The following is a 16,208-nucleotide window of genomic DNA, read 5'->3' as shown; positions in this document are numbered from 1 at the left end:
TTGCCCTCCAATCCTTCCATAGCTTATTATATGAACTTACCCTCATAACCATAAGATAAACACATATAATCTCACATACCTCTTGAAAGGCAACTCGAATCTCAACATACGAAATAACAGGGTGTAACACAGGTAATGGTGTTAAAGTTGATTCTCAGAAGATTGATGCCGTAAGGAGTTGGCCCAGACCCATATTAGTTTTTGATATAAGAAATTCTTGGTTCTGGCTGGCTATTATAGACATTTCGTTGAAGGATTTTCTTCTATTTCTGCTCCGTTGACTAAGTTGACTCAGAAAAAGGCTAAGTTTTAATTGTCAGATGCTTGTGAGCGAAGCTTTGAAGAGTTGAAGAAGAGACTAACTTCTGCCCCAGTTTTGACGCTACCAGAAGGAACCGAAGAGTTCATAGTTTATTGTGATGCTTTGAGATTTAGTCTCGGATGTGTCTTAATGCAGCATGGTAGGGTTGTTGCTTATGCGTCCAGACAACTTAAGACACTTGAAAAGAATTATCCGACTCATCACTTAGAGTTGGCAGCTGTGGTTTTTTCACTTAAGATATGGCGTCATTATTTGTATGGAGTGTATGTTGATATTTTCTCAGATCATAAAAGCATGTAGTATATCTTCAAGCAAAGGGAGTTGAATCTTAGGCAAAGGAGATGGCTCGAACTGCTTAAGGATTATGATGTGGATATTTTCTGTCATCCAGGAAAGGCGAATGTTGTAGCCGATGCTCTCAGTGGGCATTCTATGGGAAGTTTAGCCCACATTGATGCATATAAGAGAGTTATGACCAAGGAAGTTCACCGTTTGGCCAGTCTTGGAGTTAAACTTTTAGACTCTGAGGATGGTGGTGTAGTTGTTCAAAATAGAGCTCTTTCCACTTTAGTCGTTGAAGTCAAGGAGAAATAGTTTAGTGATCCCTACTTATTGCAGGTGAGAGAGAGGATTCACAAGCATAAGACGACAACTTTTGAACAAAGGGGAGATGATGGTACCTTGAGGTACCGAGGCAGATTATGTATTCCAGATGTAGATGAGCTTAGAGAGAGAATCATGTTAGAAGCTCACAACTCCAGATATTCCATTCACCCAGGTTCCACTAAGATGTACCATGATCTTAAAGAGATTTATTGGTGGAATGATATGAATAAGGATGTAGTAGATTTTGTAGCTAAGTTTCCGAATTGTCAGCAAATGAAAGCCGAACACCAGAGGCCTGGTGGCTTGGCTCAGAATATTGATATTCCTGTCTGGAAATAGGAAATGACCAATATGGACTTTGTATCAAGTCTACCTCGTTCAGCTAGGAGGCATGACACTATTTGGGTAATCGTTGACCGACATACTAAGTGGCGCACTTTTTACTAGTCAAGACCACAGACTCAGCAGAAAATTATTATTGTCACGACCCAGCCCCGTGGGCCGCGACTGGTGCCCTACTTGGGCACCCAAACGGACATACAAACTAAATCATCATTTTTAAACAGAGTTGAGAACGAATATTATCTTGCGCGATTGCGTGTACAAAACATTATATCAGAATCAGAAGGGGCAGCGGAATATACATCGCCGAACATATGCATATATATCAAAAAGCCGGCAAGGCTATCAAATATGTCAAAAACCGACAAGGCTGTCAAATGGCAGAACGACCCAAAACGCATATACAAATGCACGCCGACAAGGCTGCCACAAACATATACAAAATGCACGCCGACGAGGCTGCCATAACGAATAGAGTCGTGCAAACACATCCGTACAGAAGTAGGCACACACACCCACAAATACATCTACAGACCTCTAAACAGACAACCCGAATCATATGGCGGGACAGGGCCCCGCCGTGCCCCTGAACAAATACATATATACATAGCGAACGAATATATACCAAAATGTGTGCTCTGAAATGAGAAGAGCACTCCAAACAGTAGAAGAGGGTGTCCTAAATGGGTAGATCACCAAACTGTGCATCTGTACCTGCGGGCAGGAAAGGCAGCCCCCGAAGAAAGGGGGTCAGTACGAAATATGTACTGAGTATGCAAAGCAGAATATACAGAAAGCAAATCTGAGACATAAACGAAATGGAAGTACCAAACATAAGTGCAAATCCAACATATCAAAATTTGCTTACTTTAAAAAATATGTAAGTAATGCATAGGGTACAGAAGAATATGGTCGCCCACCCGTCGATGGCGCCATAACACAGCATAACACTAGAAAGTATCAAATCTCCGTATCCCCGTCACATATCGCATCACAACATAACGCCATACACAGCATAACACCAAATATAGGTGGAACCCGACCCTCTTTTGCGAGTAGCTCGGTGAACCATAAACACAGCATAACTCCAGAGCATATCAAAATGCGCACGACAACAGAACCGGCCCGGGACTCGGCGAAAGGAATAACAGAATGCACGAGTAGAGTCGTGAGTAGTCATATGCATAAAATCATTATCATAAATTCAAACATAAGTAAAATGATCATATTTGAAATCGGAATAATAATCATACCAAATTCTTTCAAAGATTCTCTGAATTACATAAAGGAAAGTCGCGGGACCCACCGACGGGTATTTACCCAAGTCGGGCCCGCCTATGGAAAACATACGTATCATACATAATACAAACTTTTATAAAAATATTGGAGCAATCCGAGCATTTATGTGAAATGTATGGCATTCAGAAATTTCGAAGTTCTTTAAAGTGAAACCTTTTTGCGCAAAGTTCGGAAAGCGATTATTTCAAATACATAAAGGTTCATATTTCATCAAATCATACGTAAGAGTGCCAAGGAACATATATAGATCATATCATGCTCGGATTTCGGATTTGGAATTTCCTTAAGGCTCTAATCTAGCCTATGTAAAACTAAGACATGCCAAAAAGAAGGGAGGTTGCTTTACATACCTCGTACGCACTCCAAGATGGCCAATCTAAAGTAAATTCCAATCTACGCCTCGGGCTCTCCAAGGTCTACAAATATGCCAACGAATATCCAATATTAAACATAGGCACTTAAGCCATTTATTCCAACTAACATTAAATTCTACAGAAAATTCGGCAGCATTTCCCCTGTAAATAGGCCATCCCGAGAATTTAACTCGCTCAAAATCAACAACAAAAACCACAATAACCAACCTAGAAACATCGATAATCAATTCGAAAGGCCAAATAATAATAGTAGCTCTCTTTTACACCATTCGACAACTTTCCAATTATTCAATTCAATGGCTTACTTTAAAGCCACAATATCGTTCGTACATTCGATTATTAACCCAAACTCATACTAACAACATTCGAGAACATTCTAAACAATTCACATAATTTTTCCAACAATCCACAATTTCTCCAAATTTTTGGCCGAAAACAGCCCCTACCCGTGAGCAGCCCACTGGGCACACTTCCGACTTTCAATTCATGTTTTGTATCACAATTCACAATATAACGATACCATTTTCATAAAATATACAAATTACATCAACGCACAATAACCCTCAAATCAACCCGTACAATCTTAACATCAATCTTAATTCATTAAATGCTCAATTCCAAACTAGAATTCGTAACGACGACACGAAAGCGCTTAAGCGATAATAATGCGCTATTCGGCATAATCTATGACTCACATTCGTTCACACTACACATATTCATATGTTAATGGTTCTCATATATAAGGATTGCATTAAATGCACAAAGTTCTCCAAATCAGTCTGCAACGCTTACTATATCAATTCGGGACATTTAACTCTCATTTCCAACATACAAATCATCACAACAACCATTACGATGCTAAGCGATATTAATTCATTCTTTGCTACCATTTGGAGGCTATATACACGGCTACACTACACATATACATGTATCGATGATTTTTTATTCTCTTCTCCACTCTACGACAATCAATATGCTACAAGCAATTAATTCATCAACCCAATACCACACCACACACATATACTTCACACGGTCAACACACCCAACACAAGACCCAACTTCAATATTTCATATTTCATGATTTTTATCCATTTTAGCATACTACAATATGCATACAACATTTATAACTCCAAAAACAAGATTAGAACTCACCTTTATTCTCCAATCCACCAATAGGCTAGGGTTTGCAAATGGGCAAAATGAGTGGTTGAATGACCCAAACAATACTTCCAAGCTACTTAGGGACCTCCAAATAGTGGGTTTATACCAAAGAAATAATTTTAGAGAGGCAAAAATGGGACTTGATTTTTCTTGGTTGTGGCCGAGAACCATGGGGGAGTGGAGGCTCTCCAAGTCTTGTTATTTTTCTTTAAGTGTAGAAGTGGGAAATGAGAAAGATGACTTAGTATTCTTTTTTTTAAGTATCCACAAATATCTCCCTTTGTTTATGGCCCACACATGTGTTGGACCAATTAAAATTGGCCACACAATGTGTGGGACCATTTCAAGTCCACACGGCCACCATGGCTTTTGGTGCAAGATTTTTAAATTCCAATTTTATGAATTGTGGTCCCAATTTTCCCTAAGTGTCCAATGCCCTCAATTTCATATTCAACTTATGTCTCAAAATAAAATCAAATGGTCAAAAGTCCCGACTTCAAATCCCGGAATAGTCTTGGCCCTTAATTGTCATAGTTAATCCAGGTTGTCCCAATGTATAAAAATACGGGACGTAACATCCTCTCCCCCTTAGGAACATTCGTCCTCGAATGTTGGATTAATGCTACTAATCTTACTCAAATTCGGGGGAGTTTCTTTTATAGCCATCATATACAAATCGATCACAAATCAACATAATCAAACAAAGAATTTGGATTACCTGAAGGTGCCGAAAATAGGTGAGGATATTTTTTTTTTCATCATCTGCTCCTCAGCCTTCCAGGTTAATTCCTCGCGGTTATTATTATTCCGCCACAGTACTTTAACAGAAGCCACATCTTTATTCCGCAACTTTCTTACCTGACGATCCAATATGGCTATAGGTTGCTCTTCATAAAATAGCTCCTCGGTGACCTGTATATCGTCTGTAGGAAAAATTCTGGAAGGGTCACCAATATATTTACGAAGCATAGGAACATGGGATACCGGGTGTACCGCTCCCAAATCAGCTGGCAAATCCAACTCATAGGCCACCTTGCCTATTTTGCGAACAATCTGATAAGGCCCAATATATCTCGGACTGAACTTTCCTTTCTTGCCAAATCTCATAACGCCTTTCATAGGTGACTCTTTCAGAAACACCCAATCTCCAATCTGGAACTCTAACGGTCGACGTCGTTTATCAGCATAAGATTTCTGTCGACTCGGGGCCGCTAATAGTCGCTCTCGAATCAGTTTCACTTTATCGACTGCTTGCTGGATTACATCTGGACCAATTAACTGAATCTCACCCACGACAAACCAACCAATCGGAGATCTGCTTTTCCTGCCATACAAAGCCTCATATGGTGCCATCTGAATACTGGAGTGATAACGATTTTTATTATAAACAAATTCACTTAGCGACAATGATCACCCCAACAACCTCTAAAATCAATAACACAGGCCCATAGCATATCTTCCGGTATCTGAATAGCACACTCGGCCTGTCCGTCGGACTGAGGATGAAATATTGTGCTATGACCCATCTGAGTCTCCAGTCCTTCCTGGGACGATCTTTAGAAGTTAGCCGTAAACTGAGCACCTCAGTCGGTTATAATAGATATAGAAATCCCGTGAAGTCTTATTATCTCATTAATATACACTCTGTTTTTGCCGAACAAGTAGTCCTGACTGGAAGAAAATGGGCTGATTTCATTAATCTATCAACAATACTCCGAATAGAATCGTATCCGCATTGAGTGCGCGGTAAGCCTATAATGACGTTCATGCGAATCGTTCCTCGTTCCCAAACTGAAGTTTCTAATTCCTGAAGCAACCAGTCAGGCCCTTGATACTCGATCTTGACTTACTGACAATTTGGACATTGGCCAGCGAACTCTGCAGTGTCCCTTTTTCATACCATCCCATCAGCATAAATATTTTAGATCATGATACATTTTTGTGGATTCAGAATGAACAGAATGTCGAACATTAAGTGCTTCGCCCATAATTGATCATCACAGCCCTGCAACGTCAGGCACACATAATCTGCCTCCGTATAATAATATCCCTTTCAGACGAAATTTCAAACTAAGTCTTTTCTTTATCAAAGGTCGTATCTTTGTATTGTACAAGGATAGGATCCTCAAACTGATGCTGTTTGACCTTTTCTATAATCGACGATTCAGCAACTTCTCGAACAAAATCCCAATATCTCCAGAATCGACCAAACGGACTCCAAGGCTAGCTAACTGATAAATTTCCACGAACCAATTCTTTCTCATCAAACTGTACATCAGTCAAACTACCCATGGACTTACGGCTAAGTGCATTAGCTACCACATTGATGATATAGAATATCGACATCATAATCTTTCAATAATTCAAGCCATTTTTGCCGCAGATTTAGCTCCCTTTTGCTTAAAAATATACTGGGTCTCTTATGGTTCGTATAAATACCAGCGTAGACCCCATGTAAGTAATGCCGCCACATTCTCAAAACATGAATCGCCGCGGCTAATTCCAGATTATGTATGGGATAATTTCCTTCGTGCGATTTGAACTGCCGGGGAGCTTAGGCCATAACTTGACTGTGCTGCACTAATTCATAATCTATCCCAATACCAAAAGCACCATAATAAGTAACATACCCGGCTGGCCCTTCAGGAAGAGCTAGACTGGAGTTGAAATTAATTTTTCCTCCGGTACTGGAAACTGTATTCACACGTACCGGTTCACTGAAATTTCACGGCCTTCTGAGTTAACTTCGTTAATAGTGCCGTAATAGAAGCAAAGTCCTTCACCACTTTTCTGTAATACCTGGCTAATCCCCAAAAACCGCGTATTTCGGTCTATGTCGAAGACCTAGGCCAACTTTTGATCGCTTTAATCTTCTGTGTGTCAATTGTTTCTATTTCTACTTATTTTACTTCACTTTCCTCCGCTCCCCCTCTTTTGGGGTTGTGCTTATACCGTATCCATGTTTTTCCTTTATAATCTATAACTTGATTACCTTCGTACGAGATCTTAACAAAATTACGAAGTGATGAAATTCTCATTCATAAAGTACAAATCTTATCTGATAGCTGGCACTCGAATAATTTAATTAATATAGTAATTTATCCTTTAATAATCATATCCTTCCTTCATACCCGTTCCTTATCCGTCGTTCTATTTTCTCGATAGTCAAATTACTTAATATTCGCATGATTCATCATTCCATGCCATAGGTTTTTTTTTCTTTTGCCCTGCATTATTACATTCCAGTTCGTTTTTCGCAAGTAATTTCGTGCTTTGCCCGTCGACTCTTTTAGAAGCTCTGCTTAATTACGTTTCTTACGGTTCACTTTTGCTAACACTTTGATCTCTTTACCTTCCACTCAATTATTCTCTTTTCCTTCCAAAATATCGTCGTATTAGCATCTTCCAATCTCAACCCATAGCAAAACCAATATCTGTTTATCTCGTAACATCTGTATCATACCTTTCACTTTGTCTCATAAATTCTATTCTGTTAATGTCTCCCATATATTATAACGCTGACTATTAAGGTTCACTAAGCGATCGACATAGTCATAAATAGGGAGTCCTATACATACATATATATATATATATCACTAGCATTTCTTTTACAAAGCGTCTTCAATCATCTGTTCAAACTCATTCTAATTCTGGAGCTGCGTTGCTCTTTCTCCCTTTTTCACTAATCTAATCCGTCTCAGCCCACGTGACCTTTATAAAGTTTCTAATCACTCCACATAATCTAATTTCCTTTTTGGTTACTCCAAATTTCCTATTTGTCTCTTATGTCCATATTTGCGAAAATTTTTGTACATTTCCCAGGGGGTCACCCATCCCAGAATTGCTCTGGCCCTGGCACGCTTAACCTTACAACTTTAATGCATTTAGACACGTTAAGGCCGGTATAATTGCATCAATTTCCTCGCACGACTTTTATCACGTAATTTAAGGCAAATCGGGGTCTTAACAACTTTCAAAACGTTCTCGTAGCGGGTCCCACCCCGATCTAGAGAGAATTCTTTTACTTTTCTGACTATATAGTCACCGTGTCGCCCCCTGTAAATCCTCAATATTTTTCTCCTCATGCATATACATATATAATTTTAAACAGCCCACAAATTTAAGTTTTTATTCTACAAATTCCATCTCCAATTAGTCGATGAAGGCTGATAAAATATTACTGTAAGGCATTCTCCAACCACCAGGAAAAGAACACTAAAATCCGACGAACATCGCGAAATCCGTTGGTACTTAATTAACATAATTACCTCCATATTTATACATATATATATATATTTTTTTTTTTGAGTCGTAAGCGAATGATTCAATTCCCAACTGCCTGTTATACATTTAGTATTCTTCAAATGAATCGAAACTTAATCGTTGGACATTTTTGCCTTTCACATAAGCTTTTCTGAAGGAACATGTGGTTGGAACATATTCTGATTCATTTAGATAAATTACGAATTTGCTACTCATATATGCTTTCTCGGAATAAAATTTCCCAATCAAGGATAATGCTTCTTACGAATGCCATGGAGGGTACCTCTTAACTTTAATCCAACATAACAGATTCACCCTATCGGTATCGACTTTCAAAACATGTTAAGAACTTATATCTCATTTTCTCTCTTTATATTTCTGGCAAAATTTGGGCAGAGGTTCCTCTGTATTTCTTACTATCCCAAAACTTGTACACAGGAAATACCAACCATGCCTCACAGGGCCAACACATATACGTATTTATATATCATATCGTAGCCATACAGGGCTAACAATTGCAAACAAAAGTACACAGATGTCGAGACTTACCTCACGTGCCCAACTCAAACGACACCGGTGACATCTTCCTGTTTATTTTTCTTTTCAATCTTCAACTTTATATTTCCGTCATACTTCAAATAGCTTCCCCGACATACATCTTTCATACCATTTCTTACCTGTGTACGGTATAGCTTCCAATATCATCGGTCACTTTCTTACGTCGATACCGTCCTCAGCTGAAATTAAAGGTTAGCAGAAAAACATTCATTTCCTACGGCTGGCTCTATCGCACGATCTAAGATTCAAAGAAAGGAAACATCCTAAATGCCCTGTAGCCTCATGTTTATCGATGTGGTGCACAACACACCGATAAACAAGACTCTACTAGACACGGCCTGTAGACATCCCAAGGACAAACCGCTTTGATACCACTTCTGTCACGACCCAGCCCCGTGGGTCGCGACTGGTGCCCTACTTGGGCACCCAAACGGACATACAAACTAAATCATCATTTTTAAACAGAGTTGAGAACGAATATTATCTTGCGCGATTGCGTGTACAAAACATTATATCAGAATCAGAAGAGGCAGCGGAATATACATCGCCGAACATATGCACATATATCAAAAAGCCGGCAAGGCTATCAAATATGTCAAAAGCCGACAAGGCTGTCAAATGGCACAACGGCCCAAAACGCATATACAAATGCACGCCGACAAGGCTGCCACAAACATATACAAAATGCACGCCGACGAGGCTGCCATAACGAATAGAGTCATGCAAACACATCCGTATAGAAGTAGGCACACACACCCACAAATACCTCTACACACCTCTAAACAGACAAACCGAATCATATGGCGGGACAGGGCCCCGCCGTGCCCCTGAACAAATACATATATACATAGCGAACGAATATATACCAAAATGTGTGCTCTGAAATGAGAACAGCACTCCAAACAGCAGAAGAGGGTGTCCTAAATGGGTAGATCACCAAACTGTGCATCTGTACCTGCGGGCATGAAACGAAGCCCCCTAAGAAAGGGGGTCAGTACGAAATATGTACTGAGTATGCAAAGCAGAATATACAGAAAGCAAATCTGAGACATAAACGAAATGGAAGTACCAAACATAAGTGCAAATCCAACATATCAAAATTTGCTTACTTTCAAAAATATGTAAGTAATGCATAGGGTACAGAAGAATATGGTCGTCCACCCGTCGATGGCGCCATAACACAGCATAACACCAGAAAGTTTCAAATCTCTGTATCCCCGTCACATATCACATCACAACATAACGCCATACACAGCATAACACCAAATATAGGTGGAACCCGACCCTCTTTAGCGAGTAGCTCGGTGAACCATAAACACAGCATAACTCCGGAGTATATCAAAATGCGCACGACAACAGAACCGGCCCCGGACTCGGCGAAAGGAATAACAGAATGCACGAGTAGAGTCGTGAGTAGTCATCTGCATAAAATAATTATCATATATTCAAACATAAGTAAAATGATCATATTTGAAATCGGAATAATAATCATACCAAATTCTTTCAAAGATTCTCTGAATTACATAAAGGAAAGTCGCGGGACCCACGGACGATTATTTACCCAAGTCGGGCCCGCCTATGGAAAACATACGTATCATACATAATGCAAACTTTTATAAAAATATTGGAGCAATCCGAGCAATTATATGAAATGTATGGCATTCAGAAATTTCGAAGTTCTTTAAAGTGAAACCTTTTTGCGCAAAGTTCGAAAAGCTATTATTTCAAATACATAAAGGTTCATATTTCATCAAATCATACATAAGAGTTCCAAGGAACATATATAGATCATATCATGCTCGGATTTCTGATTTGGAATTTCCTTAAGGCTCTAATCTAGCCTATGTAAAACTAAGACATGCCAAAAAGAAGGGAGGTTGCTTTACATACCTCGTACGCACTCCAAGATGGCCAATCTAAATTAAATTCCAATCTACGCCTCGGGCTCCCCAAGGTCTACAAATATGCCAACGAATATCCAATATTAAACATAGGCACTTAAGCCATTTATTCAAACTAACATTAAATTCTACAGAAAATTCGGCAGCATTTCCCCTGTAAATAGGCCATCCCGAGAATTTAACTCGCTCAAAATCAACAACAACAACCACAATAACCAACCTAGCAACATCGATAATCAATTCGAAAGGCAAAATAATAATAGTAGCTCTCTTTGACACCATTCGACAACTTTCCAATTATTCAATTCAATGGCTTACTTTCAAGCCACAATATCGTTCGTACATTCGATTATTAACCCAAACTCATACTAACAACATTCGAGAACATTCTAAACAATTCACATAATTTTTCCAACAATCCACAATTTCTCCAAATTTTTGGCCGAAAACAGCCCCTACCCGTGAGCAGCCCACTGGGCACACTTCCGACTTTCAATTCATATTTTGTATCACAATTCACAATATAACGATACCATTTTCATAAAATATACAAATTATATCAATGCACAATAACCCTCAAATCAACCCGTACAATCTCAACATCAATCTTAAGTCATTAAATGCTCAATTCCAAACTAGAATTCGTAACGACGACACGAAAGCGCTTAAGCGATATTCAACATAATCTATGACTCACATTCGTTCACACTACACATATTCATATGTTAATGGTTCTCATATATAAGGATTGCATTAAATGCACAAAGTTCCCCAAATCAGTCCGCAACGCTTACTATATCAATTCGGGACATTTAACTCTCATTTCCAACATACAAATCATCACAACAACCATTACGACGCTAAGCGATATTAATTCATTCTTTGCTACCATTTGGAGGCTATATACACGGCTACACTACACATATACATGTATCGATGATTTTTTTATTCTCTTCTCCACTCTACGACAATAAATATGCTACAAGCAATTAATTCATCAACCCAATACCACACCACACACATATACTTCACACGGTCAACACACCCAACACAAGACCCAACTTCAACATTTCATATTTCATGATTTTTATCCATTTTAGCATACTACAATATGTATACAACATTTATAACTCCAAAAACAAGATTAGAACTCACCTTTATTCTCCAATCCACCAATAGGCTAGGGTTTGCAAATGGGCAAAATGAGTGGTTGAATGACCCAAACAATACTTCCACGCTACTTAGGGACCTCCAAATAGTGGGTTTATACCAAAGAAATAATTTTAGAGAGGCAAAAATGGGACTTGATTTTTCTTGGTTGTGGCCGAGAACCATGGGGGAGTGGAGGCTCTCCAAGTCTTGTTATTTTTCTTTAAGTGTAGAAGTGGGAAATGAGAAAGATGACTTAGTCTTTTTTTTTTTAAATATCCACAAATATCTCCCTTTGTTTATGGCCCACACATGTGTTGGACCAATTAAAATTGGCCACACAATGTGTGGGACCATTTCAAGTCCACACGGCCACCATGGCTTTTGGTGCAAGATTTTTAAATTCCAATTTTATGAATTGTGGTCCCAATTTTTCCTAAGTGTCCAATGCCCTCAATTTCATATTCAACTTATGTCTCAAAATAAAATCAAATGGTCAAAAGTCCCGACTTCAAATCCCGGAATAGTCTTGGCCCTTAATTGTCATAGTTAATCCGGGTTGTCCCAATGTATAAAAATACGGGACGTAACAATTATCACGACCCAAATCGAAGGGCCGTGACTGACACCTAAGACCCTACTCGGCTGAGTGCCCTGCTACCATTCTACATAAGTCACACCTTTTTGTGAACCTTTAAATTATGAAATGACGCTTCTGTCAAGTAGAACATGAAAAACCTTTTAATAAAACTCTTTCATCAAGTCAGGGACTTCTCCCTTATCATTAATTCAAAGAAAACCTTTACTCATAATAAAATCTTTAAAACAATACATATGAACACGTCGACCTACATAGCCGCTTTACACAACTATCGACATCTCGACGCACTATCCACAAGACACTATCTGCATAAGTCTCTAACATAAATGAGATACCATAACATAAGTTGGCCTAGGGCCCCAATGTACCGGTAATGCATCTGACTCGAGGACATACATAAGTACTCTGACTCGGAACACTCCGAATAGAAATGGAGTTTGCCAATCCAGCGACAGCCCCGGAACGTCCTCTAGTAAGTGTCCTTTACTCAACTGTCTGCACCTGTGTGGCATGAAACATAGAGGCCCCCAGGAAAAGGGACGTCAATATGAAAAATGTACCGAGTATGTCAGGCAGAATTGAAACATTATATCTCGATTCGAATGATAAAAGGGTAAGAGACTCAATCTGCACCTGTAACCAATACTGATAATCATGTATGTGCATATGAGCTTTTAAAACATCATGTGTACATATATATATATATATATATATATATATATATATATATATATATATAATGCATACCTTCGCCCTGCTGGCAGCCCCTTCGGGCATGAATATGCATAAGGTACTTTTGAAAACAAGTATATATGTATATGCACCTTTACCCATTCGCTCCTTCGAGCTTCGTCCCATCGGGCTTCATATCATACTGGCCCCATCGGGCATCTCAATCATCATATACGAGCTGCTCAGGTGGTTTACGTCTTTAACGCCTTAGCTCTTTTCCTCTCACCCATAAAATCATGTCGTACATATATTTAAGTGTGCAAATGCAGTATAATCTTTGTAAACCATCAAAAGAACTCCCTTCGGAGAAACTTTTATGTCAAAATGGGAACTTCTTCCCCTTTTCATTTGTCTCCTTCGAGACTTAAAAATCAAATATAAAATGCATATGAATAAAGAGGCCTTATGAATGTCCCCTTCGGGATTTAGACACCATCATGGAAACCTACAACTTATAGATGCCCCTTCGGGACTTAAGAGGTCAAGGATACGCTAAGTCCTATACCATCTAATAGTAGAGTCTTTGGAACTCGCTTGCTTACCCTGTTCGTTCATAAGATATGGATCATGCCAAAAGAATAGAAAGAACAGCCTTAACATACCTAGAAGCTTGCTTCTCCACTTTCCATCCTACCTTCTGTCTTGAAATCTACATATAAAACCATTCATACTATTGTTAGTCTTATCGTCATACGCTTGTCTTAAGCCATCAATTTAAATCCTTTTAGAATCTGTCGAAATTCGGGCAACATCTCCTCTGTTTATATCCCTACCGCGAAATCACAATACCAACAATAATAGTACTAACATCAACAACAGCATTATCAATACCAACAAACTCCATTCCATCCCAAAACTTCTTTTCATAACCAATCCATAGCAACAACTTCATACAACCCCTTATACACTCGTGTACGACAATTCCTTAACATCATTACTATCCTTCATAACAATATTATGCTCAAAACATACTAATAATTATAACTCAAGTAAATTCACAACTCAAAATATCATCAAATGCATATTTGAACTTTTCCTCCAACTTTCTTCTCCTCAAATCTTAACATAATTACCAAACAAACTCATAAATATGAAAGTAATATGAAATCTTACCTCAAAATTTGAGAACACTTCAATTCCATCGTTTCTTCGCCTTAAAAATACTCACCCAAACATCTTCAAGAAGAGGAGACAAGTACATACCTGACTTGGAAACCCTTAACCACTTTAATCTTCACTTTGATCCTTAGTTTAGGCTTGGAAATATGTTTGGAGAAGTTTCTAAGATTTCCTAGGACTTGGGGCTATGCTAAAAATGAAATAGAAATGAACAAAATTGTAATATAGACTTGTAAGAATATTCATGTATGTTGTGGAAGTTGGAGGAAGGTTCTAGAAGATTTGGGAAGGTTTGGGGAGGTTTTGGATATTGGATGAATGTTGTGGAAAATTCTAGAGAGATGTGGAGATGAAAAATGGTGAAAAGTTAAATGATTTAGATGACCTAAGGGGTATATATAGTAGTCCAATTCGGTTTGGGGCTAATGGGCCGAAATTGGTGGGCCTTTAAATCATTTCTAGAATTTTTGCGTAGGTTCGCGGGGTTACACCTTGGAATTTTGTGTCGCTCTCATTATGAACATGCCAATGTAAACCTATAGTGGACATGAAGCCCTTGTAAGGTGAAGAAGTGTCACGACCCGACTAGGGGCCATGACGGGTACCCGGGGCTGATCACCGAGCACCGCTCATTCTGCTACTTATCATACTCGCTAAGCGCTCATTCATCAAATTCATACTCAAATCATAAAAATAATCATTTATCATTTAAAAACATAATTACCTTTATATACATAAGCCCTTCGGCTATCAAAATAATACACACATACATATATACATATACACTTATCAAAATCATGAGACCATACTACCCACACATACGTATCTACGAGCCTCTACTAGAGTACTAGACATATGGACGGGACAGGACCCCGTCATGCCCAAACATACATGTACATAAAATAGTAATTCAATGGCACCTCCAGAATAATGGAGTGCTTTCAACACTCCGCTTATCGACTTCTACAAATCTGGGTCTCCTCCCTGCTTACCTGTGGGCATGAACACAGCGTCCATAGAAAACGGACGTCAGTACGAATATTGTACTGAGTATGTAAGGCATGAATGAAATGAACATATTAGAGAAATCATAGGACATAAGATGTAGACATAACCTGCGTAACTTTTAAGGGAGGATACCTTTCATGCCTATATCATATATAATCACAGTACATGTATCATCATAGCGCATACATCTTCGTATCATACATATATCATAATACCGTATCTGCTCATACACATTAACGTTATCCGCATTCGGCCACGTAGTGGCTTGACAATATCACCTATATGTTTTCCGGGCTTTTCATACACACACACACACACACACACACACACACACACACATATATATATATATATATATAATCATAGCATATACATATTTATATCATATACATACTTGGCCAACCAAGGCTTCAGGGTTATATCTACCTGGCCCTACCAAAGCTTCAGGGTTATATCTACCTGGCCCTACCAAGGCTTCAGGGTTATATCTACCTATCCCTACCAAGGCTTCGGGTTTGTATCTACCTGGCCCTACCAAGGCTTCAGGGTTGTATCTACCTGGCCCTACCAAGGCTTCAGGATTGTATCTACCTGGCGCTACTAAGGCTTTAGGGTTATATAAATATATACATATTCTACCCGGCCTTATAAGCTCGGGGTTTCATAACAGTCATACATAAGCACATATTTATACATACATAAAAGCCCATAAATATCTTTAGCTTCATCACTATTATGGTCGTCATCATTATCATCACATATGTCTCATAAAC

This window comes from Lycium barbarum, chromosome 11, assembly GCF_019175385.1.
Source record: "Lycium barbarum isolate Lr01 chromosome 11, ASM1917538v2, whole genome shotgun sequence".
In the NCBI taxonomy this organism is placed as follows: Eukaryota; Viridiplantae; Streptophyta; class Magnoliopsida; order Solanales; family Solanaceae; genus Lycium; species Lycium barbarum.
Note: the sequence above shows the minus strand (reverse complement) of the source record.